The sequence below is a fragment of the Epargyreus clarus genome, unplaced genomic scaffold (assembly GCF_041222505.1).
Source record: "Epargyreus clarus isolate Ecla_fem2 unplaced genomic scaffold, WU_Ecla_fem_2.2 ptg000010l, whole genome shotgun sequence".
NCBI lineage: Eukaryota > Metazoa > Arthropoda > Insecta > Lepidoptera > Hesperiidae > Epargyreus > Epargyreus clarus.
Genome location: NW_027332218.1, coordinates 8,389,156 through 8,415,142, shown reverse-complemented (window position 1 = coordinate 8,415,142; position 25,987 = coordinate 8,389,156). Strand labels below are relative to the sequence as shown.

The following is a 25,987-nucleotide window of genomic DNA, read 5'->3' as shown; positions in this document are numbered from 1 at the left end:
CCGAGCAGGTCTGTGTGAACAGACCCTAAATCGGCCTCGTAACTCCTTTCAGCATTTTTCCCTGATTTAGCCCTGAAGGCCTATTTGAACAATTCATCCTGTATATTTTTCGGTTTCAAAAGAGATTCAACGGTTTCAAAAGAAATCTTACAACATACTAAAGTATGTGAATAAGTATAGGTACTCGCTTACCAAGTTACATAAGCCTTACAACCATTCCCTTATAATTTGTGCATATCTGACCAACACAATCAATGCCTTTCAGATATTTTAATTTGATAAATACGACGCACCCGTAAAGTAATCGTAATGCGTACAATCTAAGCATGAAATGCAAATCGAATGTCGAGTTGTTAATAACTCAACGCATTATTTGTTAAGAGTGAGTGCTATAGTGTTACATAAAAATATATCTCACAAAAACAGCTAAAACTAGAACATATTATAATTATCTAAATTCGCCGTTTAAGTATCTGTCTAACTGGGATCAAACCTAGAATTTACCGCCTACGACGAAAGTGTATCTTCATTTATCCTCATTATTAATATGGACATGATCATAGAAGTATTTCATAGAACTGAATGTTTAATTCGATTAAGAAGCTACAATACAATCGTATTGTTACTTACACTTTAAAACGGTAACTTCTAAAAGAACCGTAGAACATGAAAAGATAATTAAATCATATCCATGCCGATCAATGGCTCCATGTGCCATATATTAATGTTATAGTTGTGAAAGCCATATTAATTACGCATTACGATTCAACTCTAAATATATCTAATTATTTATGTATTTATGCAAATAAATTTAGAAGTTAAGTACTTCCAAATAACGACACCTCATATTATGAAATCCGCCAACCCGTTTGGGCTGTAGGGTGTGCCAAAATATGAAATGTACACTTACATAAACGCATAGTAATTAACCAAACAACAAAATATACGTACAATTGCAACATAGTTACAACTTACACGAGAGATTACAACTCAAGAAACAAATTACATTCGTAAGGGCTCACTAGAGCACTATCTCGGAATCGGTTGTACGTAGCAGGAAATGCATGAGATCCTTATAAATCGGCGAAATCGATAGCGATCTGATTGCCCGGTGTCGATTATTCAGATCCCCCGTAAGTTATTCGACTCTATTCATTAAATTCGCTTGTGTCGAACCAGATAACGCGTTCAAAATCAATGCATTGATTTGAAAGTGGTTTAGCTTCGACTGAATGTAGGGCTGGCGCATAAAGAACATTTTAAAATGTTGGTTGACGTATAGCGAATCTGACGTATTTATAGCGCGTATTCCGTATTTACATGAGATTTGTCGATATTTTTTTTAATTTTCTCAATTTCTCTGTCTTTTACACACGAGGGGATGTTTTAAAATCTAGTGTCAGATATAAAATTGACTTATAGTTTTACGAAAATAATTGAATTGAACATTTTACCAAATTCACCGGCTTACAATTTTGCAATTTTTCGAAATTGCAATTTTGTACCGTGAATTTACTAAGAAAGTTTTTGAAATATTTGTAATAATCGTATCATTTTCCTGGCGCATAATTTCATATAAAGCTCATTTTCCCGAAAAGTATTAAGATGCAAATATTATTCGAAATTTTCTAAATTTACATTTACTTTCCCACTACGTGCCTATTTTTTTTTTAAATAAACGCGCAACCCTAATTACATTTGCCTAATTGGTATCTGCTTACACCAGACAGATACCCATCTGCGCCTGACCAATAACAAATGACACATTATTTGTTAGTTATCCTCCAAAGTGCCAGGCTGTCCCATTGTTGGTGACATTGCCCCAATAAATCCAGCGTAATCTTTGTTACAGCCCGCTTAGATTATCTGTAACTTCAATAGCCTGTAACCTAACAATTCAAGCGCATTTGCGCTACAAAACTTTGAACCTTACAACATAACTTACAGTTGACTTATACTATAAGTATAACAGTAATATGAATACTATAAGTCAAGTGTAAGTAATGTTGTTAAAAGTCTTATATAATAGAGTTCGTATCTTATCATCGCTATGTAATAAACGTTTTACTGTCGAAAATATTATACGTTTTACCATATAAAATGTCCCTGATTTTTATTTATCATCTGTCAATTTTAGAGAAAACCAAAATTAAAAATAATATGTATATGTTTACACATACCTACCACAAACCTTATCATTTAAATTTCTGCTTGGCAGAGAATCGAACCTGGATCTCCACAAGCTTACCGACATAGAAGCACTTGTGTCACAGCACGTCTAGAATTGCGGTGTCTAAGTAAATAGCCATTAGAAGAAATCAATGCCAACTTTATATCAATCTCGTCCGTCGAGCCACATCTCTGCCGCAAATGCCAATGACTGTCGATAACGGACGTCTTAAACCAATTCTAATATGGTTGCCTAACTAATAGTCTTTTTAACGGTCGGAATATTTACTCGACGATAATAAAAGACTACATTTTTTTATAATATGGGAGTATCAGACGAGAATAGCAGTCCATCTGATGATATGTGGCTACTGCCGCCCATGGACGTCTGTAATCAACCCCAGATAGGATTAGATATTCCTACCTGAGGTCGGCTACAGATGCGCCGCTATCCCTGAGGACTAAGCTAGATTGCCTCGGAAAAGTATGTCTCCCTTACCACACCTTTTACGACAATCACTATGCTTGTAATTTAAGTAATCGCAGTTGTGCCTGGGATTCGAACCTCAGACCCCTTGCTTGATAGGCCACGTTTCAACCACTCTTCTATCACTGCTTGCAACAAACCGTATACGTAAATCGTAAGTAAGCCACAAAGACCGGTCTTGATCCTTCCCTGACCGCCACAAGTTTTATTGAATGATGCTTCATGTCGAATTGCCTAAGAGCAATCAATCTCCATTGATGTGTATTGACAGAGCGATCGTTACACATTTAAAGCGAGCATTAATGGAGTTTTGGCTTTTAAGCTGACGTGAACTTGTGTAATGTTGCGTATTGACTGACAGCTATGTAGAATCCTATTGCGTTGTGAAGGTTTATCTTAAAATCGTATTATTTCTTTTGTCTGCCTGTCATTAAGTTCTGGCGGCCTATAAATGTTATATGCCCAATCTTGCGGTGGATAGCGTAGTAGTGAGATGAGTAAGGATTAAGAAATTAAAATCAAATAATTGCCCAAATGCAAGTCGACCTCGCGCACGCAGGGTTCTGTACCACCAAAATTTTCATATTTTATTTTAATATTTATCTTCTGCGGATATAATAACGTACAAATAAGCTCGAGGCTTAGATACATAAGGAACTCATTTTTTAGAGACGGCAGGTTTTATAATATTAGTGCTGTTGTATTATTTGCTACTGGACAAATTATTTATCTAACTTTAAAAACGTTTAATACCGCGTTTAACATTCACGGTTTACATGTACTTAATGTGCAATAAAACTTACTCCAGATAAAGTTAAATGACGAAAGGTACACGGATTGATCTATGAGAACGCTCTAGTAGAGCTCGACCGTAATTTTGCTCAGTGCATAGCCCCAAGTTCAATGTATGGACATTGAACGAAATACATGGCCTCAATTACGACTGCGCTTACGCACCGAGCTCTTTCGACATAAACGCATCGGATTTATTTTATTTAGTGGAAAGTAAATACTCGTAAAGTAAATACTAATGTGAAAATATATTTTTCTATAAATGTAACACATAATGATTATATTGTTTGCTAAGTTTTTCTTACGGTTTACGGTATTGCTATATGTTACTAATTATATTTTTAATTATTTATTGATAGTTTTCATTTAAAAGCGCCAAAGTTGTATAACGTTAAAGAAAAAGTAATATTTCATTGTGGGAATTAGAATGGAGAGTTAACTTTACTTCGCCCGGCTCTATAACAATTTTCGAACTTTATTTGGCCTATGCTTAGATGATATATTCTGACATTGAATAAAATTTAAACTTTTTAATCCTTTACATTTTTATTACAAAGGTAATTAAATACAAAAATATTATACTAATTAGTAGTAATTAATATAACTAAGTAGTTACCGAACGTTAAACAATTCAACAAAAATCAAATTAGTTAAAACATATCTATACGAAAATGAAACTGTGACATAACACAAAAACATACATCTCTTCTAGCAATGAATCAAAGTCCTACGAGGCACATTACCAACTTTCCTGCATATATGATAGTCAGATACAACCTCATTACAACGGAATCCTTGGGAAACTACAAATAACACCAGACAGTGCAGACAAGCGCCAGTATATAATATAGTATTACCCGTAATTACATATTGCGTGTACAAATAATATATGCAAGCAAATAAGCGTAATATGCGGCTGACGTAATGCACTTTGCAACAACTATGCAGTGACGTATGAAGATGCAGTCAATAATTTATGTGCTGTTTTGCAAGCCATTGTGATTTTAATTAAGTGCAAATTACTAACAGGGATTTCATGTTTTCCTGGTAGTTTGAGTGTGTTTGAAGGAGGTAATAATGTGGTTTTATAGTCCAAATCGGTTTTGAATTATGATCGTTAGAAGAGAAGGTAACTTATGCTAGCGCTAGATATGTAGAGCAAAACTGAAATATTTTAGATTCTATCTCATTTTAGTAAGAGTGTTACATTATACTCATTTCTATCGGAATAAGGAAGATACTCCGCAGTCCACGTGATGTTGAGTGGCTACTGCCGCCCAAGATAAATTAGTTAATATAATTTCGTAAATATAATTTACTAATTTACCATACATTTTAAAAATAGGCTTAAATAGTACATCACTGCCACATATTTCAGACAGAAACGTTCTTGACGCACATTTTTCATATTACGAATAATAACTTCAAACTGACAATAGTTTTAATACCTACCCGCAATATCTTTGCTAACAAACACTGTACCAAATTCGAAATTGTATGGGATTATTTATCACATGTCGACCGTTGTCCAAATATGTCCTATTAATAAATGGGCAGCGGAGGTATGATGGGCCGACTACAATGGCTATAACAAATGCATGAGAAATGTTCCATTCTCTTTGTAAACCTCATACTGCTTATGTGGGTACTTAGCTGTGTATGTACATGATCGTTCTCATTTGTAAAGACTTTCTCAACTCTTTGTAACCGTAAATCCTGGTATCCAGTGAATTATTCTAGTCTTTTAGCGTTATTGTATTGTTTTATTTACTTGTCTTGTTTTAGCCTACTGTGAAGGGTAAAATTTTTCGAGCGTTTGTCAGTAAGTATGTATAATTCTTTGGTACACCTTGCAATTCAAATGGCCTGATGGATTTGAACATAAGATGTTGACGCATTTGTCCTAATGGCAGTGGCATGGGCATATTTTTAAGCAGTCGAGTTTTATTATAATTCTCTAATTTCCTATGGGTTTCATTTTGGTCGACATAATTCATCTTTAAACATACGATTTTAATATTTAAATCCATTAATAAAATTATAATTACATAAGTTATGCAAGTGTGCAATTATAATTACATAAGTTGTGACAAATTTGCATAATAATCTTTGCATTCGTTGCGCCAACTTTTAAGTAAAAGTATTCGTATTTTCTTAACTAAATCAAACTTAAAAGAAATAATAAAACTACTGGTAATTGACGCCAAAAGTAATTGCTATACCCACAGGATTTATACAGTTGTTGATACGAGCCCCGGGATAGCGGCAATCGGTACCCGACACAACCGGGACGCGAACGCAAGAATTAAAAGCGTTTATCTCAGTAAATGCTTTACAAATAATGTGTTACTCGTACACAATCGCGGGGCACGTTGCCCCACGAGTACCTACGTGCAGAACAACTGTCGGGGCGTAATCGTTGCATTTAGAACACTTACAAATGTCCGAGCGCGGAACATGACATATCAATGTAACAAAACCCTCTCCCATGGTGGTCTAGGCACAGAACGAACGAAAGTCTAATAGGACAGCCCCTTAGCTCAGCTGTCGTACTTTGGACGTTATCTCCGAGTGAAAAATAGCACCTTTTGTACCTCTGCCAGAAGGACCGCGCGGCGCACGACGCCCGTCGAGAATAAGTGTCAAAAATTAAAACGTAATGACTCGCCAATTTGTAATGGACTGGATTTATGGTGTTTACATGTTACTGCTGGATCGGCGCAGCTGGCGGTGATAATGGTTCCCATTTTTTTGATATAAGATAGGAGTAGCAGACGAGCATGCAGTCCACCTGATTGTAAGTGCCTACTGCCGCCCATGGACATCTGTATTCAACTCTAGATATGACTAGATAGTCCTATCTGAGATCGGCCACAAATGCACCGCTACCCCTGAGGGATAAGCTTCAAAGCCTCGGAAAAGAATGTCTCCCTTACCATACCATTCAAAACAGAAGAATACATACACAGAAGTTATTAGACAGAAATAGGTGTGGCGGTGGTGCCGCCGGAGTCGAACCACATAGAGTTCTACCACCTACAAATTATGTACTGGTACAACACTTTTTTTAAAATACTGACGTAACAAACTAACATGTAGTCGACTGTTAGTAAGTGAGCACTGCCGCCCTTAGACCTTTAACCAAGTCCATATATTATAGATTTCGAAAGTCGATTACAGATGCATTGAACTTTTAAAAATTGAGATAGTCGCGTCACAGTCTGTCATCCACAGCCTTCCATCAAAATTCTAGATATAGGAATAGCTATTACCATAATTCTACCGGGGAATGCTGGTTTATCTCTAAATGGTAATAAGTAATAATGAGCAGTTCCTCAATTCTGTCGAAATCCTTAACCACACAAACTTGAATATACGCAATAATATACTTTGTGTGGTAATAAGGGAGACATACTTATTTGAGGCATTCCAGCTTAGTTCTCAGGGGTAGCGGCACATCTACGGCCGATCTCAGGTAGGAATATGTAATCCTATCTGGGGTAAATCACAGACGTCCATAGACGGCAGTAGCCACTTACCATCAGGTGGACTGCACGCTCGTCTGCTACTCCTGTATTATAAATAAAAAAATACGCATAACTTTCGTAGCAAAACCTAATATTGTCAAATGATGATAATTTTATCATCATACTGTACTACTCATAATAGTGTGACTCTATGAAATAAACTAATTAATATACAGACATACAAGTTAGTCTTTTCCCATTGGACACATCCCCTCTTCCAAAATCATTTGAAGCGTGACCAAACCAGCTCTCGCCATTGGTTCGCTAATGATAATTAATTCTTATTGTCCCCGTAATTTTTTCTCATATGACTGCTTTGTAATTCACTGTTCTTATGTACACAGCCTATTCATTATTCTTACATACTCGTAATCTCATTTGCAATTCATCAGAGCGTACATACATGAATTGTTTATACGGTTTTGGGTTGTTGAAGTTGTGAAGTTCGTTATCTATAGGTATAGTGGAATATATTAAAAGGTTAAAAAATAATCAAAATTTTGTTTGCAGCAGAAGTTTATTTAAAAAAATCTTAAATGCTAGTCACAAAATGAGTTCTAACATTTTCTAACACCTTTTGTCACTCGTTTCCTTGATGTTTTATTATTATAATTAGTAAAAAAAAATATACATCATGTATAAAAAATGTATAGGTACTTTTATCCTTGTTTTTCTTATGTTTAATACGTAGAAATGTACGCATTAAAATTCCACAGAAGCTATCGACGTAGAAATAAATAAATAATAAAATCCTTTTTTTTTTCTTGTATTAAGTACCGAATGAATAATAAGGTACTTTATATTTATTACAATCTAGCCTACTATAAGTCTAATGAGTAATTTTATGCTAACTTAAACTGCTAAATAATCATATAATGAAGGCGGCGTCCTCTGACACTGCACTTCTTTGTCTTATCACATAAAGGAGTAGACACATTGTTCTTGTGTTCTATAATGTTCACTTATCACTACTTCACTAACACTACACTGTGTCATGTCACTAACTCAAATGGTTTAGTCCTTTTGAGTCTTCTCACTAGGTTCGTCGTATCGAGGAGCTGGACCGCCTCGATATTGACGTGATGGTGAAGTCTTTTTTGATGACCTTCTGCATAAGTGCTAATCACTTTTTTAACAAGGTCTACTTGAAGGTCCCGATGTAGATCTTCATTTCTTACATACCAAGGTGCATTTGCAATACCCCTAAGTACTTTATTTTGGAACGTTTGTATGATATTTAAATTACTCTTTTTGGTACAGCCCCAGAGTTGAATACCATCATATATTGAATAAAATTCTTATACTTTATTTTGAGGTCTACGTTCACGTGTGAATTCATCCTTATCGTTTCCGTTCATGTTTAAATTCTTCCATATCAACATTTCCGTCAAATCACATATTCAAGACATATGTCTCGTTTTTGGTACGTTTTTGTAGGCCAAGCTTTACACTAATAGTTGGATAAATTGAACCGACAAGTTTAGCAGTAACCGTTAACGACTGGACCGCTAATAAACCACTCGAGTTATGAGTAACGCGCTGCTTAGCCGTCTAATTGCTTGCTTACGATACAATTTCTACAACCATAACTATCAACGTGACTACTATCTTATTTAGTACCTAGATTTTAATCCACGGCTCGCCTAGTGCAGAGTTCAGCTGGTTACTGTACAAATTGTTTACTAATACAATGTTGTAAAATTAATTCTACTTTGGTATATGCAACCTGCCTTCATTCTAAATGTTACTCTAAGTGATGACCTACGTTTTACATGATAGTCTACAACGATATAAAACCCTACTAATATCGTTGACATAGTCTTTAATATATCATTCGAATTTACGTAGTTTAAGGGTACAGGACCACCAAATAACTGTTTCTGGTGGGAAATACGGTCTTTCAACTAATGTTCGTTATTAACAATCAAAATCTCCATAGTTTTGCTTATCGACATTTCACAATTTTATTCACACTAGTCACATTGTCAAAGTTAAGCAAATATTGGTTAGATGGATTCATTAATAAAAGTTTGCAACGCATCATAGGTAGGACATCCGAAGTTCGATCCATTTGAAGTTGATTCCATAGATCTTTGGACCTCAAACCAGAGTTGATTACAAATGTCCATAGTACTGTAACCAGATACAACTGCATATTCATTTACTACAAGATCGCAAAAAATACATGTATATCTAGTGAAGCTTCAAGCCTTCCTTCGCCAACCAATATCAACGGCCGCCTGTCACAGCTCAAAAAAGTAGCCGGCGGCATGCGCACACTCGATTACTCTATCTCGCATCTTAACGAAGCATTTCATTTGATTAGCGCTAACTACTCTGACTACATGATTGATGAAGTCCTATTAGAAGTTATCTTCGTCTTCGGAAATCGTCTAACTTAATCCTCAAGGAGAGCCACTGTGGCCGACCTCAAATAAGGCTATCTTTTCTGAGGTTGATTTCAGATGTCCATGGGCGACACTAACTGTCGTCAGATATGTTGCATGCTTGTATGCTACTTATATATTATAATAAAAACAGAACCCTTAAAACTTTATGTATCTCTAGTGAAGCATCAAGCTTCCTTCGCCAACCAATATCAACGCCTGCCTGTCACAGCACAAAACAGTCGCCGGCGGCACGCGCACACGCGATTACTCTATCTCGCATCTTAACGAAGCATTTAATTTGATTAGCGCTAACTACTTTGTACATGATTGATGAAGCAACGATCTTGTTCTGAAGAGTCCTGTTAGGAGTTATCTTGTGGGATTTTGTTCAGATTTTTATGGGTAATTGTTAGAATTGAGATAGAAATATACATTGAGACAATAAACGGATTAATCAATAAAGGCTTTTAATAGAACTTGAAGTCACGGTACGAAGACTATGTGTTACAAATAATTATGTGCAACAATCACTGATTTCGTCATTATGTATACAATATACTCGTAATTAAAGAGCACACGTAATTCATCTAATTTCCATATACATAGGTGTATTGACAAAGCTATTGCCCCTATATAAATTGATATTTTTGGATAAAAGACATATTTCGTATATGCCTCGCGCCGCTGTGTTATACTTTAAATTGTACTTTAATATCGTGCCAATGTTTTACAATACTTAAACCCTGTGGTTACGGTGAAAGCAATTGAGTTATTGTCGCCCCGTTGCGCCACTGTCGGCAATATATCAAACCTTCACAAACCCGAGCAGAACACTAACACCACGGCCTAACCGATTAACTCTCATTTGATATATTAATCATTACGTTCCCAAAACATTTAATTACCAAAACCCCGTAATTATGATCACGATCAAGGAATGGCGCAGTCGACGCATTATTCAATGCTCTCCTGTACCCTTACCATGAGTTTTCAAAACATCCCACAATTTTACGTTACGTTTACTCAATCCATTTTTATTTTCCGTTTGCTTAGTAGACTGAGTAAACGTAACAATAAGTGCTCAAGTCTTTTTGTCTACCTCACATGTTCGCAAAAAAGAGAGACAAAACACAAAGCGCCATTTTGTTAATTTAGACATTTAATGTTACGTTACTGACACTATAGTTCTGATACAATCCGCTAGGGGCGGTGATTGGAAATTGTATGGGCAAATACGTGAACAAATACCAAAACAGTTATGTTTGTCAAAACGTAAAAACTCATGGTAAGGGTACTGTACTCGAATCGAATTCCCTAAGGCGCGATAACAATCTTATATCCTTGTTACTTTCTCACTAAACATGTTATACATGAAATAGTCACATGTCATGGCCCGTCCCCCAAGGCGGTACTCGCGCAATTTAACACAACCAACTTATTGATACGGCCGCGCTAACAATATTGCTATGTACGTTGTTATGCATAAGATTAATAACACAATAAGAGGCTTGTCGCTGCCGAAATATTAAATTTGTTTATGTTGTTCCAACACAGTATATGGAATACAACGGATAAAATTATTGTTAATCGATTTTGATTGTTATTTTCAGATCAATATGATTTAGGGTGTATTTTCAGAAGGAACTACATAAGTTGGTTGTGTTTGAGCTACTAAATCAAATGGTAGTCAATTAAGATAAAGCTCAGAGACCGACAGCTTCGGACAATACGGCATATGACTAATCCGGCGTTTTGTTTGCTTAACTGAATTACAACCGGGTTGGTTCCTGTACATTGAATTGTTAGTGATATCAATATATCGATTGTTAATAAAAAATAAAACCTTGAATACGTTTATAAATACTTTTAAAAGTCCTCTGTAAACACCACCCAATTAGATGTAGAATTTCAAAACAAGACAAAAGCTATACCTTTACCAAAAGTTAAATGTTAAAAATTAAATTATTATTTATATATTCTAAAGATAAAAAATGATGAAGGACCTACGTGAGCTCCGGGTAGAGAACTGGCTGGAGTAAGCAGTAAGTAAGTAAGTAAAGATAAAAAAAATCTTTTTGTAGATAATAATATAATGTTTCGTAAGCTCATCACAGATGAATCATTCATATGTCTGAAATATACCAATACATACGTTGAAACGTTACTTTAAATAAACCAGGTTTGATTTGTTTTATTATTTGCAATTATTTTGCATATTTACTTTTAGAAGTGTATCAAAAAATTGTTATCAAATACAAATATTTTTTTTAAATATTACAGCTAAAATAGTTTGTAAATAAAAAAAAAGAACATGAAATAAAAAATATATGTGTACGTTGAATAGATCACCTCTTCCATTCGGAATGTCTGTTAAAAACGTTATGGACTTGATGTATTTCAAATGGAATATGTTGTGACAAAACTCAACATACTCGTAACGTAACGAATTCCTCAACGATCAAAAATATCTTAGATCTCAAATATGTGGACCCTAAAATACGTCACCTCAACAGCAAAAAGCAATTTCAATTTGTCAAGCAATCAAAATATCATATCAACATTCGTTATCTTATGTATCACTATTTTAATTTTGATATAATTAATCGGCACCATTAAGATTTATTGAGAGTAATCTCTGCATTAGATCTAATTGATAGAGCAATTAAATGTACTGAGAAATAGATGCCATTAATTTTAAATCCTGTTTGGCCAACAGTTCTATGATAATGATTATGCGTGCGTTTGGCTTTAATTACGAATACAATCGGAATCATTATTGTGTAACATAAAGCGAATGAAATTGGTTATTATCAACCATCGATACATCAATCTTATCCCAGATATATAGAATAGGTATCACTTTTTAAACTCTTTTGAATATTTGAAGTTTTATTTTTATAATTACTGTATAATACAACTTGTATAATGGTATTCAACATTCTTGTATATGTATGTAACACCATCTCTCACATATAAGATAGTGCATGCAAAAATATTATGTTTATACACAAACATACCACCACCAACATGTGTTTCGCTCCAAAACGTAGTAACATCAGGATGTATGTGTAATAATTTTGTATATTACGAATAGGTATCCCTGCAATTGTCCCTGTAGTTCCGGGACTAGAATAGGGCTACGGTATCTCCTGCCTGTCGTAAGAGGCGACTAAAAGGGGGCTTCCGGGGTTGCGGGCGGCAAGAGTGGGAGCTCGAACCGCCCGGCCAGCGGCCCCGGGAAGGACGACGGTATGTGTGGTCGCATACCGTCGTATACACCAGATGGTGTGGCGAGCGTCAAGCTCACCTGGGCGGAGCCCGACGGGGCAACGCGCTAAGAGGACTCCGGTTGCGTTCCTTTGGAGATCCCGGAGCCCTCAACGCAGCGCAGAGGACGGCCACCGGGGGGGTTTTAGTGCGGTAAAAATCCCACATAACTCGGCGTCGCTCCCACGTTGTCGGGTACCTTTTGAAGGTTTCCCCCTCGACAAAAAAAAAAAAAAAAGAAAAGGTATCCCTGCAATATTCCTTGATCAGTTTTTAGAGCCATTTAAAAAACTAGGAGCAATTCTTATTATGTTATCCAATTCTTAACTCGAAAATTCTTGATATACTTGAGATGGATACTTTATACCATGTAGTTCCAGTGTACACTCGGACTAATTGTACTCTAAAGACAAATTGTTATTGCCTCCTTATAGGCTGGATATGTATCGGCGCGACTCAAAATTATAATTAAGAACCCTTCGCATTAAACTTCAACAGAATATAAGCTGTTCATGATATTGTTTTAATAAATTCTTAGTTGAAAAAAAACACTGTCGAATTGAGAACCTCCGCCTTTCTTTTAGACGTTTAATAAAAACTGCATCCACGCCTGACTTCTGTAATATTTTAAGTCTCACCGTGGACGTATGAGCATCTCCTTAAACTATTTCTAAAACACAAACAGGTCATAAAATACAATACGTACAAATTTGTTTATGTTTTAATGTCGTAGACATGGATTTATGTAAAACTTTACTACAAATAAAATCAGTTTTGTAGTCGTCAAGATAACATCTTTTACATTAATAAAATTACTCATGGCGACAATTTTTATATCAGGTGAAATTGGTACTGATCTGAAATGTAATGTCGGTTACAAGAGTCCATAAGAGACAGTTGCAGTTGACCATTTAACATCAGATCGGCTGCAATGCCCATTACCACTACTTCTGTTACATGAAAAAAGTTTTACCGACTTTATGCGTTTTATTTTCGTTGCAATTTTTAATGGTAAACTTACAAGCGGACACTTCAGTTTTATTTATTAATATAGATTCCTTTAAGCGATTGTAGCAATGTGTTACCCGTTCCTGTCATAACACAAAAGTTATGTCTTGTATTAAATCTCATTGTTTTTAGGTCACCCGAGTATTTACGACACAACAACGAATTTACGACGTTTTAGAATTATGTCTGTATAGGTAAACTGTGTTTGTAATTGGTCCGAATTCCATGGTTGTGATTGATATGCCGTAAACTTTGTCATTTTGCATAAGTTTGGTAGGCGTTTAATTTTAATAAATGAATTAGTAATAAATAGACCTTCTTAAGTTCCACGAATACATAAATGAACCACATGGACAAAAAAAGACAGAAGCCAAATAAGAAACTCATTATTTTGATTTTTTTTATAATATAGGAGTAGCAGACGAGCATGCAGTCCACCTGATGATAAGTGGCTACTGTCGCCCATAAACTTCTGTAAACAACCCCAGATAAGATAAGTTATTCCTACCTGAGATCGGCCACAGCGCCGCTACTCCTGAGGACTAAACTGGAACGCGTCGGAAAAGTATGTCTCCCCTACCACACCCTTCAAACCAGAACACAGCTGGGCTTAACAATGCTGTTATGAGACAGAAATATATAGCGATGGTGCCGCCGGAGTTGAACCACAAAGGGTTCTACAACCTTCAAAATTCTTAGATGTTTGCCTGAGCGGCGATCGACACCAAGCGCTTCTTATTCTGGGAGAAGACCTAGGCGCGGTTAGGGGGTAGCAAGGATTTGATGATTACAGAGACCTCCTCAGACACATTTGCCATCTTAATAACGCTTGCCATAGCAATAGAAAATCATAATATTTTTTTCTCGTCCCTTAACTTTAAGGTTGTAGAATACTTTTCCGAGGCGTTCCAGTTTAGTCCTCAGGGGTAGCGGCGCATCTGTAGCCTACCGTAAGTAGGAATCTAATCATATCTGGGATTGATTACAGATGAGTTTTCCTGTCGTGGGTAACCTCATATACAAAACCACAAGACCCAGACACGAAACAGAGAAAAACTTAGTCGCGTGACGATGTCGCCTACTCAGCCTATTAGATAGCCGAATATCATACCACTAGGGTATTACTCACATCATCGACTAATCTATATTTAAATTTATGTTGTTGCCATAACAAGCGTGATTAAACCAAAGCGCCGAAAGCAACTAATGACGTAAATTCAATAGGCAATTAGGAGCCGAAATGAGCTGAAGCTTGCACCGTAGCCTCTAAATCTTGTACATTGTTCTAGCGCGTGCGTCTGTCAGCCTACCGTGTATACATTGTTTCATTAAGCACTGATAGCGAGGTATAAAATTAATACAGACGTTAGGCCTGCCGCCTTTCTCTCTTTGACCCCTTACCTTGACTCGCCGCGCCTTGCGGCTCGCATACCGTAGCACACGTCACTGCGCTCAGTAAACATACTATGTCCTAAACAGATATAGGTACATGTGTTTTTGTTCTTGATATCTCAGTTGATGTATAGCATTTTTATTGCATTGAAGTAGCAAATGCTCTTCAAAAAAGGTGCAAAAAGAGCTCTCCTTCAAAGCCGGCGATGCATTGGCGACTCCTCTGGTGTTGCAAATGTCCATATGCGACATTAACTACTTTCCATCAGGTAGCACGTCTGCTTAATCGTCAGGTTCAAATATAAAAAAAAATTACCACATGGTCACTGCCGCCCATAGTATTACTGTCCATAGGTGCCTGTAACCAATTCCATTTAAAAAAGGGTTGTGCCAAAAGCCAATTCGTGTTGCCATATCTGTGAATTACATGATTGCCATCGATAGAAATGCTTCACGATAAAAATACCACTTTTCAAGTTTCATTACTAATATCAATTTTTAAGAAATCAAAAATCAATCAATTCATCAAATCAATCTTTTTGGAAGCTTTATATAACTTCCTGCTGAAACTATGTTCTTTAATCCCTTGCCTCCCTTAAAGCTGTCTTCCATAGGTCGTCCAAAATTATCATATTCTTCACGTAATATTTATTATATTTAGAAGTGTAGGCAAAGCCGTAGCGGGATGACAATTAGTAGCACTAACTCTACGCATTATACTCTGTAATACGCAGTTACTAATTTACGCTTTTTTAGAAGTTTCTTCTTTCCAATCAGTATTAACTGTTTTAGGCCCGAATAGCAGATATATTATGTATCAAATAGTTTACTGCCAATTGACGGCCCGCGTGGCGGAGCGGTCACCATACCGGTCTGACGCGCAAAGGGTTCCGGGTTCGATCCCCGGCCAGGCAGATACTGAATGATGAATTTAGATGTCTGTTCTGGGTGTTTGTGTTCGTCTTTGTATGTGTCCATGGCACCCACGATACAGGGAATCCTAGTGTGGGGCTGTTAGTGTAGAAAGCGTTTATTATTTATTTATTGTATTTATTTTTTTTGGAATTTTCAACGATTAACAAAAATAACATTCCTAACACTATAGCCCATTAGCAATAAAAATGATTGATTGATTTGTTAAATACAAAGTATATTAAGGAAGTATTTATTGGGCTTAAGTATTTGGTATAAGTACTAGCCTACTTTTTTACATTATTAGTATTTGTCGCAAAAACACCTTGCTTATAAAATCATGGTCGTCGACACCCCATAACTGTCCTTCTGCACCGGTCTCTTCTCGGAGTGAGAAAAATCAGGCCGTAGTCCACCGCGCTGGCTAAGTGGGTTGCATGTTTCCTCACGTTGTTTTTCTTCAGGCAAGTAAGGCACATAAAGTTAAAGTAAATAAGGCAAGTAAAGTAAATATTGACTTCTTCTAACATACTTTGAAAATTCGAGTCTTGGACCTCTTGATAGAAAAACCGATTTTCAACCACTAGGCTATCACTCTTTTGGTTATAAAATGGTTAAGACATATTTTATTCCATCGAGACGGCAAATAATATTTTACGCGCCCCTTCAGCCGGATGTAATCGTTAAAAATAATAAATCAGTTTTTAATCAAAGTTCATTAGCGGAGTTATTTGTATTTCGCGATGGCGGCGGGTCACGGTGGTAAGATTTATTTATTTATTATATAGATTTGATTTAGTTTCAATATGGTCGGCCATCGCGGTAAACGCGCCTGTCAACTATACGTAATTTATACCGATTGCCGGTTGTTCATTATTGTGCTGCTTATGTAATAAACTCGACGGCTTTGCATGAGTTATTTTGCGTTTGAACAATTTTTGTTATTTTTTTTATTAAATTTAAAGATTATTTAAAGATTTTTTATTAAATTTACGATATTAGATTCGCCTTCTATTTTGTATTTGTCTTAGAATTATTTGAATTTACTTTCTAATTCGGATCAACTTTATTAGTTATGCGTTACTAGATATTATAACAGAATCCGTACAAGAAAATAACACGAATTAACATTGAAATAAAAAAAAAACACTTTTTTAATATTAAACTTTTCGACGTGTAGTCATTTCTTAAGACTAATTTGACAAACGCATCTTGAATTTGGATAAATAATTAGATATACCTATCTAAATATAAGTTAATATTATTTTCTATTATATACTCGTAATATAATGTTTTCTTGACAAATATCTTCAGGGAATTCAGGGAATTTATTCCTCGTAATATTTACATTTGAATATTTTTTAGAATCACACTCCTTACCCATTTTACATTTATAATTTATTTACATCACGTAGAAATAAAACATGCCAACATTCAAGGCAATCGTCAAGTTCTCAACAGTTGACAGCACAATCTTTAATAGATCCGTCGATATAACAATTAACATGATCTAGTATCCGATTCAATGTTCATCATGAACTGTCACCGTCGTATCTCCAATAGCTCGATTAGTTCGTCTATTTGAATATCAACTGGCTTTCTCGTGTCGTGAATTTATTGAGGTTGTATAGAAATATACATTTCAATTGTTATATATAAAATTCTCGTGTCACAATGTTAGTTACCGAAATAATTTTCACCAAATTTTATATGCATATTCAGTAAGTCTGAGAATCGGCTACTATCTATTTTTCATACCCCTAAGTGATAAGAGTTGTTTACCCTTAACATTTTTTTATTTATATGGCAACACAACGTTTGCCGGGTCAGCTAGTTATTGTATAGAAGTCGGTACTGAGGATAGATATGGTTTGGCTACTATACGGTGAACATTTGTTGCAAGCGGGTACACATCTCAATCAATTTACAGTCGTTATCAGCGCCCATGGACGTATATAACAGCAGATCCCAAATGAAGCTGAAGTCCTTCATGAAGTAGTCAATGTGACGGCAATAAGTAGCTACTTAGTACTAACTTGGAATGCCTTAAGTAAGTAGCTACCTTTTCATAGTCTTCGTAGCAGCGCAAGTGTTTCAGTGGCTCCAACTAATAGAGGCCTGGACCATACCTATCTACGTTCCTTAAATACAGATTAGTACCTATAAACACTGTAGTGATCAGATATAAATATAACTCTTATAACAATTCAAGATTACACCATGCAGGTAAAGTTAGTGTTGACAGTACGGCGCTGAGTTCGACTTGATCCTCACCACTAAGAAATGTTTCTGTAAAGAAAAAAACATTGCATATGTAATTATATCCGCATAGTTCCTTCGCTACCTCAGGTCACATGGACCGCAGTGTAGTTAAAAAAAGAACACCCATGTTAAGAGTCAGTATTTTAATTGTTCGTGACGTACTTGCTCATAATCTGTTTTAAAAAATATTTATCTAAACTTAACCTAGACACAAGTTTACAAATGATACAAAAACTTCAGTAGAAGCGTGAAACGATTTCTACAAACGCTCCCACGTTCAACAAATTGGGCGTACAGTACTTTCCTACTACCCTAAAGTGCATTAAAGTAATGGCTCGCATTAAAATCATTTATGTCGGCAATTAATACGCGTTGGATGTTTTAAAACAATTTGGAGTGTGTCCCCGGGCGATCGGCGCGCCCGTTGCGCGGCAAATGGTCCCAAGCACGCTAGCCAGCTTGTACCTAACGAATTATTGTCTATTTGTACGAATAATTATCGCGAAATGCGAACTACTTCAAGTAAACGAAGCGTGTACTCACGCTGTGAAGTGAGTGCGAACGGGGAACGTGTAAGTCCTAGAGGTAAGGAAATTAAAGTGTGTGTTTGGTGTAAGGAATTAATTGGATTTAAAATGAATAGGTCCGTTTTTTACGGTAAACTTTCTTCCAACTATTCTAATTTTCAAATATTCCTCACACTCCACTCTTACGCTCAAGGTTAAACTAGTTGAGCCGTTTTCGAAATGAGACTTTATACGTTGCCCACCGAAAATTGTCCCACTGCTCGGCACAGGTCTCCTCCAAGAGTTTAGGCCATAGTCCACTGCGCTGGCCGAGGGTATTGGTGATCCTTATACACGCATAGATAAAGAAAGGATGTTTTTATTTCAGAACCATGCAAAGAAACAATAAAAAAGATACGTACATCAGAACATAGGACCTCCTCTTTTTCGAAGTCATTAAAATATTTTAAAAATTTACATTTACACTTTGTGCTCGATTCAATGAGTTGTTCAAGGATATAAACAATCTATGTAATCTGCATTTATGCTATTTACATCTATGCTATTTACTATATTAATACTTACTTACTATTTACTTTAATTTACTATTATAATACTATATTTTCTAAATAAATATCAATTTTAAATTTTATAAGGCACATCCAATTGATATCATAATTAGGAACGCGTTGAAGTCTAATGCTTCTACAAAACCGTTCCTAATAATTTATAGTTGCATCTAATCCATTGCCTCTTTCGTCCTAACTATTAATCCGCTTAATTAGCCACATGCCACGATGTATTACATCCATAAAGAGATAATTAAGCTGATACAAGGCCTAAACCAGTTTGATGCAAATCCTATTGGCATAGAATGGGGGCATCGATTGAAGATTTCAAGGTATAATTTCCTATTGAACTGTTGCTTTAATCGATTTAAATGAGTCTAAATCAAGAGTTTCTTTCCCGTTTAGTGTACGCCAATTCTTTAATGGGGTGATATTTTATTCCTATATTGGGTAATGATTGCACAACTTTTATAATCCACTCGTATAAACGCCTTCTACACATATAGCCGCATACTAGAAATTACAGTATATGGACGCTATAGACACGTAAATATAGACATGTTCATCCAGATACTTTATGTAAGAGAATAATGATTCCCCCAATCGTTATAAATCGTTGTTCAAATCAAATCAAATCAAAATTTTTTATTCAAAATAGGTTCTTTACAGATCACTTTTTGAATGTCAAAGCAACTACCACCACTTCACAAGGTGTTTCGTTATGGAGAAGAAGCGGCGAAAGAAACTCCATAACACACATCTTTTAAAAAAAAATGTTTTGACAATGTTAACTTAACGTAATGGTACATGTGGAGCTGGAGCTAATTCAGACCACACCGTTTTGTCAGTCAAATAATCACTTACTTTATAGTACGCTTTTTTACATAGCGTTAGTTTAACGACATGTTTAAACTTTTTTTCTGTGAGATTCAAAATGTGGTCGGGTATTTTATTGTAGTAGCGAATACAGTTGCCCACGAAAGATCTAGCCACCTTACATAATCTATGTTTAGGAATTGCTAATTTATTTCTATTTCTGGTATTAAAGTTATGGTGGTTACTATTTTTTTCAAACATATCAGTGTGTTTTCTTACATACATAATATTTTCATAAATGTATTGACTATGCACCGTCAATATATTAATAGTGGGAAACAGTTCTCTTAGGGACTCACCACGCCGCAGACTATATATTGACCTTATTGCTCTTTTTTGAATAGTAAATATAGAGTCTATGTCAGCAGCACTGCCCCACAGTAGAATGCCATAAGACATAATGCTGTGAAAGTAACTGAAATAGACAAGTCTGGCAGTGGGTATGTCTGTTAACTGTCTAATTCTTCTGACTGCAAAAGCTGCAGTACTAAGTCTGCTGGACAAAGCAGAGATGTGGGGACCCCACTGGAGTTTAGAATCAATGGTAATCCCCAAGAAAACAGTTTCATTGACGAATTGCAAAGTCTCACCATTTAGAGCGACATTCATCCCCGTACTCCTTACATTTGGTAGCATAAATTTAATACATTTAGTTTTATTAGAATTTAAGAGTAGGTTGTTTGTTCGACATACTAACTTAGTCCTCCGAGATAATAGTATATATGTGTTCAGCCTCTGGTAGGAATTTAAGCCAGGCTATGGTATGACAACAGGTGTCCCTAAGCAACAATAAACACTGCCTTCATTTAAAAGCACGCTCGCTTACTACTTCGATTTCATTAAAAGAACGAGCCATCGACACGTATTGGCGAACCTACTGTAAAACTGGAGGTCAATTCCGAAACCATTTATAAGAATAGTCTCTATTTCGACACGGTTTAACTGTGAGAGCACAAATGAAATACCTCTGCATATCTAGCATACCTCGCAATACTAAATACATAAATTTAATAAGTATTCTAAAAACGTTTAGGAAAACAAACATTACAAATTGTGATATGCAAATTATTTGTGTACTAATTTAAACATCTCGTAAATAATTCATTTAAATTGTATCCCGACAACCTTATATTTCACGAGCTCGCATATTAAACACAAGTGGTAGAGTTATGCAGACATTAATATTTTATGAAATAGTAATCAGTTATTTATTTAGTTCACTAAATTGGTTGCACGTGACATTGGCATATAATATATGGCATACTAGCTTTTACCCGCGGCTTCGCTGGTGGTCAGAAGTTTTTATCTATGTCTTGGAAACGGGAACGGTGAAATTTTGACAGTGGGTGACTTTTATGATGTAGTCATCCACTAAGGAAGAAGTAAAATTTTTGATATCCGACCCCTAAGGGGTTTTAAATGAGGTTAAAAGTTTATTTGTAACCCTACGGGGTTTCAAAGAAATGTTATGACATTTTAAAGCAAACACTGCGAAAACTTCTGTTTAGTGTGTGTATTATAATAAAACATCTATTTCACCATTTTTATAAAACAACCCTAAGGGGGTAAAATAGGGGCTTAAATTTTGTATTATATTGTTATGATTTACGCGTACGAAGTCGCTGACAAAAGCTAGCATATGCTCGTAATATTAATAATAAAGTATCACGTCAGGTTTAAAATCATGCAATTAATTATGTGTAAATGATACGAGTTGTAAGCATGAAGTGATTAAACTACATTGAATATATTAACGTCCAAAACATTTGATTAAGTGTCAGATAGCCGGTACTCATTAGTAATTAAAGTTTAGCGAGTAGAGACCTAGGTATTAACTTTGATTGATCGTTTTATTTTACTAAATAGTTCACTTAAAAATAAATAACACATACATACATTAGTCAATAAAAAGATATCCATAGTAACACATTTGCATATGTTGTGTGTTGAAAATATTTATAAAAAGCAATAAAAAGATAAGTGAACGAAAAATAAATGTCTTAAACCGTAACGAATATATTACAAATCGTTTTGGATTTCATTTCATTTATTTAATTTTAATGGATCACCCACTTTACTTGGAGTTCGTTTTATTTCATAGCAATCGGGTTATCTACAGCACATGCGACATTAAAGATTTAAATTTAACTAAGATCTCGAGAAGAGCCGAGAGCACAATTTTATAGACAAAGCAGTCCTAACTGAAACGAAAGAGAATTATAGGCACGAGCGCGTGAATATTCGCAACTCATCGTCAGCTTGGATAATCTTCTATCCCTGTAACCGGGACGCGTGTCTAACGTCGCATAATAACACGTCCGCGCACCACGCCGGTCGTCACGCGACTAATCAATTGGCGGGCACCGTGATGTCTTCATCAGCCGCCTGGGGGCGTTACGCCCTGCGCTTGCGCACCTAACGTCGCGAGCTTTTGTACTCGCATCGAATATAACGCTATTTATAAAGTACAAAACTATATCCACACGCGGTTATATAATTATCGTTTACGATGTCATGCTATTATCCGAGTAACTAGGTCAACCGTAATTTGTGCCTTGTAATGCAGAAATAAAACAATGACAGCAGTGAGTAATGGCCGATTGGCGCAACCTAGACATTGTACGCCACATATTCCTCAATGCCAACCTCTGCGATAAACTGGGCAACAGGCAAGTTTGCAAGCTTTCGTAGTGTGCTTTCTGTTAAACCTTTTATGCTGTATTTGTACGACTATGATGTCTTGTGAAATCCGATTTACGTTTGTATTTCTGGTAACGCGTTGAAGTCTAATACTCGGACTGACTGTACCGTCCTTGTTATAGTACTCGTAACTTAGTATCAAGTCCGTAATTTTATCACCTAGAAACGTTATCGTGTATTACATGTTTGATACATAATCTATTATACAAATGTTGATATTAATTTTGTGGTCACTATTTATCAACAGATATACTCACTTCCATAAAAATACTCACATGACATTCAAAGGATTTTGGTTTCAATCCCCAATGTAAAAAAAATAATGTAAAAAGAGTAAACTTTTGTTCGGTTTATCTAATTTTTGAGAATGGCGAACAGTAAAACACCCACATGCAAAATTCACACGCGCTCCAGAGCAGTACACGATTGCAAAAATAATAGCGCGCTATATTTACCATAGTGGGATTCCGTGGAACGCTTAGGAGGGTAAACGGCGGGATTTATTTAGCCAATTGAAAGTGGCCACTTAAAGGAATCACAGCGCGGAGAGGCAACAAATCCAACAAATTGAACAGGATCGGCAATTACCGAAGACAATGCGTGCGTGAGACCGGGACGGGGCGCACGCAGCCCGCGAATTAGACTCGTTATCTGGGCCTCGGGTAATTAGGGGAGCGTTCCCACGCGCCGAACCCCGACAGGTGGATTCCACCTTATTATTTCTAACGGAGCCCGCCAACCGGTCAATGACTGGCGAATCGCTTTAACCCTCTCGATCCTCGGTGATTGGATGTTTCTATGAATAAATTGCGCTTGATTTTGTTAGGTATCGTATAGAATCTTTCGAATATTTCCGAGCTTAGAATAAAGATACAAGCTTTTGATCTATCAAAACTGTAAAAGGCTGTTTTTTGAAGTTGCTATTGACTCTAGGACACATTATGTCGTTTGTATATTCATCACTTTAAGTTGATTAAAAAAATCCTTAGTTGATATTTTTTTATTTCGTTGACATTTAATAGTTCTAAATAATTATACTTTATGTTTAAAAACTCTAATGATAAAATAGAAAAGTTAATCATTACAAAGAAATCCGGCAATAGTGCCGGCTGTGCGTACAGTCTAAAGATGTTAAAGAGTTTATTCAACAAATGATTATTATAAAATTTACAAAATTATTTTATACCGTAACACTTGTTATTATTAAAAAGTATTGACAGTAAATAAATAATAACTTTATTTATAGTTGCTTACTACAGAAGCAGTAACTGAGAGCTGGCTGGCGTTAAGATGAATATTTAATAGCCGCGGCGTATAACCAATGTTAAATGCAGTGACCCTAAATAAATCACACGCCACTGAAGTTTTACACAAGGCGTACACATAAAATGGAACACGAATAAATTTAAATACTAACGCTAAATCTAAATCAGCGCGTAAACGCAACTGGCGGTATTAATTTCAATTGAGAGCATCGACGAATAAATCTATAAGTGTATGGTATCGATTCAAGTAAGCGGCACGTTTTTAATAAGGCATCTATTACGTTGACGAACGTGTGAATGAGTTTTATTGCCTTATCCGCTCGGTGCCGAGCCGTGAGGCATTGGCACGTCCCTTAATGATTTACTGGAGTAAAACGTTCTATGTAACGGACTGTTAAAGTTATACTAAATAATAAAATCGTTAATCTATATCAGTTCGCTTCAAATCTTTCTCGTGGCAGGACCCTCTAGTGAAAATATTGGTGCAACTCCCTTAGTACCTATGCATATGAAAATATTTCGCGATCCCCTACTCTTCTCTGTTCCTGACTTGTAGTTTATTATTTAATATGAAATCCGAACAAAGTATTTATTTCTTACATAATTAAGTTAATAGTTAAGTAAATGTCATTTAATTTTTCTCAGTAAAAATATGATGGTACCTTTTACAATCTCATATTGTATACTTTTTCTTTTTTGCTGATATTCGAGACGCCCCACGACCTATAAAGGCATATAAAGACATATAAAGACTTTGTGACCCCCCAGCTTTTCTCGACTCAAACTTTGATAAACACTGGTCTATATCAAACAATTAGATACACTTATCCGCAACGTGACAATTTAGCGTGAGCACCGAAACAATCGTTTCACCCGCTAACGTTTAGATAACTTATTTATTATCTATTCAGCACTAAACACTTGAATTTATTAGATAGGTCGAAGTAATATCGAGCCAATTTACGAAATTAGCATTCGGTTCGCGCGTGCCTAATAAATAAAAGTAGAGATTTCCTAATTACACGGGTATATTCCGTTTAGGTTCGCCTACACGCACACAGGGCCCATTCATTGCGTATAAGGAGTTCGCGACATGTCGCACAGAGCGGCTCGACACGCGACATCGGACGCATTCGGCTACTGTATGGAGTATGGACTCTGATATACGACCCTCTGAATTTGGGCGGCTTAATATTCGCTCCAGTTTAGACGAGGTTGGAAGCGGTTAACGGTTGTTTTATTCTTACTTTGTATGTATTATACTTTTGCAAGTTTTTGAATATACAGGGTGAATTTTTCAAATGGACTTTGAGGACCAAATTCTAATTATCGAAAAATGCTGACAGACGTTACGAGACCGATTTTGATAAGAACTAAAACATTAACTGCAGTTTTTTAATGGAACCCCGTGGCTGGGAACTTGGGAATCCCCAAGACTAATTGGAGTCTGAAACATATAACAAGGGAGAAACCTGGTGGCTTGGGACATTACGAGTAATCTGTATAAATTAGGTAAATGTTCTCCAAATTTTGTGAAGAATCTTATACTGTCTATTTCTTTTAACATAAAACTTGTTTTTATGGCATAATTATCTACGTGTCTTCCTGATTGACTCCCTAAAATCCACTATTAAAAATCATTATAAAACAGATTTATACCTAACATAAAGTTCACTGTGCAATACGATTCCTCGAAGGCAGAACACCCAAACCCATATTGATGAGAGCTGGCTGATTTCCAGAAATAAATAGCGCAGTATTTATAAAGTTAAAGCTCCGAGAGATCCGGCTCGCCGATTGGCGCACTCTTGTATCACTTGTAAAATACTTTATTGGCTCAGTAATACACCCACTATAAAGTGGCC

General features: G+C 35.9%; 1 protein-coding gene across 1 annotated transcript in view; it reads left to right on the top strand.

The window, feature by feature from the left end:
* The window catches only part of Trmt61 (tRNA methyltransferase 61), a 97,933-nt gene that overhangs the window by 2,991 nt on the left and 68,955 nt on the right, over positions 1–25,987 (top strand). The window lies entirely within an intron of this gene.